Source organism: Eurytemora carolleeae, unplaced genomic scaffold (assembly GCF_000591075.1).
Source record: "Eurytemora carolleeae unplaced genomic scaffold, Eaff_2.0 scaffold2015, whole genome shotgun sequence".
Taxonomy (NCBI): Eukaryota; Metazoa; Arthropoda; class Copepoda; order Calanoida; family Temoridae; genus Eurytemora; species Eurytemora carolleeae.
The window spans coordinates 8404-12756 of NW_019397903.1; the positions used below are offsets into that span (position 1 = coordinate 8404).

The following is a 4353-nucleotide window of genomic DNA, read 5'->3' on the forward strand; positions in this document are numbered from 1 at the left end:
GTCAAGGAGCCAGGTTTAATGGGTACACAGCAAGTTTGCCCCCCAGTCACTTAGAAAAACAGTCAGGGAGTGGGTTTCCTTCTCATTAATCCAAGCTTGGTTAAGTAGAAACTCTGCTCAATCTGCGGTTCTAGAGTTTATAGCAGGTACTTCACATCCAGTCTAAATGATCCTTAGAAATTGAAGGTCTGGGGTTGATTTTTTGTTTTTCAGGCCATAATGACATTTTAATAGATCCAGCAGAAGAAACACTGCTTATGACTGTTTGACTGATTTCCTGGAGAACTGCCTTTGCTATAGTAAAGCTTGGCAGCTGAGAAAATTCCTTGATGCTGCTCATGCTTCTTAGTCATCTTTTCTGGTAGTAAGGTGGGCAGAACAAGATCTAATGGCACACCTCCAATAATTTTGTTGCAGAAAAGTTGTTTAAAGTGTACCTGTGATGGTTTTTGTCAATCACAACCAGTTTTCCCCTGGAACTGGTTGAGTATCTAATTAATTTTTCCATTGAGATCCTCTCAGTTCAACATGTTTTAGAAGAGTGGAGAATTTCTCCAATACGAATTGCGAACTTCATGATTTTGTTTCACGGGTTTTCTCCTATTTTTGCAGTGTATATATAAAATCACTTAACATTTTTTTCAGACCAAATTACTTACTAAAAGTTACTTAGACCAAAAGTTACTTAGACCAAAAGTTACTTANAAATGAACTAGACAAAAGTGAACTTAGACAAAAGTGTACTAGACGAAATTTTACTGATATTTTTATGATAATTTTAGGGCATTGAAGTTTTGATACCAAAAATTGAGAAAATGACATGTTTGAGGAATTTGCTTTTGTATTAAAATGAATGTTTCAGTATATTCTGGAAGCATTTTGATACTTATTTGGGCCTTAGCATCTACATTGTTAACCTTTGCTTTTGCCAGCAATATCAGGTCAATTATCATTTTGTTCATTACTTCTTTATATCTTGTGGTTGTATTTCAATAGCAATATCTAATTTGATGATTTACCTAATTTTTTTTTATATTGTTAGCCTGATTGTATTTCAGTATTCGGCTTCAATATAAATGTCTTATTGATTGTTTCATCACAGAGCAATTTTATTGACAAAATCTACTGAGATTCCTGTAGAGACATCTGCTGAAATTGTAGACCAAAACATGGTGAAAAAAAATAAAAATATAATAATTGTAAACAAAATAACATCTTTTATTGTAGTATCCTATTTTGGTAGAAGCAGGTTATGCTGTTGATAAAACAAATTAGTCTTTTGATTTTCAGAATTATCCTTAGCTTTTACACACTACATATATTTACTTATGTTAAATAATATTTAGGCCTAGTGTTTGTAATAGTTTAGGATCATTTACAGAAAAAAATTTAACTTAACTTCAAAGATTTCAACTTATGGATATCTTTGACAAACAACATAATATAATATGATAAATTTGACTTGGAATTGGATAATTAGACCAGATTGTATAGCAATACATCAAAACAGATTCGGCACAAATTAACCAAAATTATAAATCCAGCCTGCATAAACTAAGGCAAGACTTATTGGTATGAGTACTTCAAAGCATCCCCAAACCCATATCATGTCAAATTGATGGATCATGTGGTCTATGTTGATTCTGAGGTAAATATTTTTCCTAGCCTCAGCAATGTACAGAAATCACTTTTGTTATTTTAAATTTTAAATAGCAATGTTCAAAGTTTTAATTAAATAGTGAGAATTTTAGACTATTCTAAAAATATTTAAGCATTGTGTACATAAAATTTCTTAATTGCAAAATATATTTGTCTAATTTGTAAGCCTAATTTTCAGATTCTTAAATCATTTTAAGACAGAGCTTTTAAACTTTGGGTTTATAAAATTTTAATTATAGCAATGCCTCTTTAGCCTAATGCAAAGCAGGAAACATTTCATTTGCTTTAGGGTGTAATTCTTGATTTTCTTGATAAATTATCAGTGAATTGGTTCATATCTTAAAGCTCAATCAACTATACAGCACAACTATCCCACCAAGATTTCCTACTTCTAGGGATTCCATTATTCCAGAAAAAAATATTTTATTTAAAAATCTATAAAGCAATATTTTGGAATTTTGGAACAGGGTTTTAGAAATTATAATTAAGTGTAAGCCCTAAAGAAGATGTTGGGTTGAACTAATTGTTGACCCTGAACCCCTTCTAAAAAGCTCATTCTCACATTTCTCCTTAGATTACAGTTTAGTATGGGGTGACTTAACCAACTTTTGAAGTAATTTTTGTGATGGTTTAATTTACCCCCCCCCCTTTTTCAATATGCTTTAAGTGAACATCAAATTAAGGTTCAAAATTAAAAATTTTGTTTAGATTGATGCAATGAAACTGATTTATGAAGACAAAAGGGCAGTCTTTTTGGGAGAAAGGGTAATAGAGAGAGAAATCAATAAATAGAACACTAATTACTTGGCATTTTTCCTAATTGTACGTAAGTCGTAAACAATTCTTTATTCTTGAGGCATATGTTGAGGGGACTTTATTGGAAAACCCAGAATTTCTGGTGACCCTTCAGAATAAAGGACAACCATTTCATTACTGTGAGGTAGGAATCTGAAAAATGAAAAAACAAAAGATGGTTTGAGACAGTGTCTGAACAGTTTTCTGTTAATAAATTGTACTTTTTAAAAATTAAATTTTATAAATTATTTTTAGTTTAGTTAATTTGAATTTGAAAAAAAATTAATTTCAAAAAGAAAAAAATATATTCATAATTTTGTAAACAGATTATTATCAACTGTTGTGAATTAGGGAACATTAAAGGTTCTGAAGAATCTATCCCTAATTGTAACATCCTGATATTGTAACAGTATCTGTCAGTGTCAAAGTGAGATGGATAAAATTATTGTTTCTGGCATCATTCAATTTATTAACCTTTGTTACATTGTGTTAGGAGAAGCTGGACTATTCTTACAAGTGTATTTTCTAGTGCAAAAGAATTCAATTTGGGCAGAACACATAACTTATCATTTTTTGATAAGTGAGCAGGTTATCAAACCATTTATAGAATTACTTTAGAATAATTCATGTACATTAATTAATATAAAATTAGGCTGATTTTATGATGCACCTTGACAGATTTTACCCATCAATCATATTTGAAGAACCTGCTTTTTATTCAGTAAGGTTATAATTAGCATTTTAATTAAAGTTTTAATAGTTTTACTTTAGTATTTTGAAATTTGGATAAAACTTTTTAGAAAAAATAATAAATTAGCCTTTTTGCACTGGAAGGCCATTTTTAGCTTTACACTAAAATGCTATTTTCAAACTTTTAATGTAATGTAAATGGAAATATCTAGGACTAGATATTTTTCACTTTTTTACATGATTGTTTTGTTAGTTAACCAATATTAAACAATTGTTTTTAAAAAAGAAAGACATTAAAGAAGTTGTTTTATAGTTTAAGTTTGTCGTTTCATTAATAAATTTTGGTCATTGTTAACTACTTTACATTACTATGAAAACCATATGATTGTTAACAACATTGCATTAGTCAGTAAATTTTAAAGGCCCCATTAAAATAAGTAAGTTTTGTCAAATATTCCAATATTTTTACTATTCTAGATCAATTCATTGCACTAATGATGAACTTAGTAAAAAATAAAGTTGAAATCAAATGTAAAAAAACTCAAATTTATTTTTTCAAAAATGATACAAACATGAGAACCATCATATAATCATTTTTTTTTCATTTTTTTTAAAGTTCAAATAAATGCTTTATTTAGTGTGACTAATCCTCTTAAATTGAAAAATTTATAGCCCATCATTGATTCTTTTGAAATGAGTCCAATTCTGAAAAAAATAAATTATGTAATAATGTAATAATTCATTATTAATAATAAATATAATTTCTTTTAATAGGAAAAGCTTAACTTTGAGCACATGGCAATGGCATATATTTCATTGGGAGCAGGCTTAGGAATTTCTTCATTAGGAATAATGGATTTATTTATTATTGGTTGACAGAATATTTATTTTCTTCGTTTAGTAAAGCTTTCAACCAGCACATTAATCATTTCCATTATTGTATTTCAGTATTTTGTTGGGAATTAGCTACTAAAAGAAAACATGTGAATTAGAATTATTGAAATGAGAAAAAATAAATATTAAAATTCAATCAATTTATTTTGTAAAGCACGATTTCATGTGTAATTTTTATATTGTATAATTAATAATAATAATTAGTAATAATTAATGTACACTCAAAGAGATGGGAATGTACTTTTTAAACAAATCAAATGGAAGATAAAAATTATTAAAACAAAAACAAACAATAGATATAAAGTACCATTTTTA

General features: G+C 28.2%; 1 long non-coding RNA gene across 1 annotated transcript; it reads left to right on the plus strand.

Moving 5' to 3' along the window:
* The first annotated feature begins 2568 nt into the window (after positions 1-2568).
* On the plus strand, positions 2569-3998 carry LOC111716277 (uncharacterized). The gene is made up of 3 exons (XR_002768446.1): positions 2569-2599; positions 2948-3180; positions 3919-3998. It is a non-coding gene; the product is annotated as an uncharacterized LOC111716277 (long non-coding RNA).
* Positions 3999-4353: the final 355 nt, after the last annotated feature.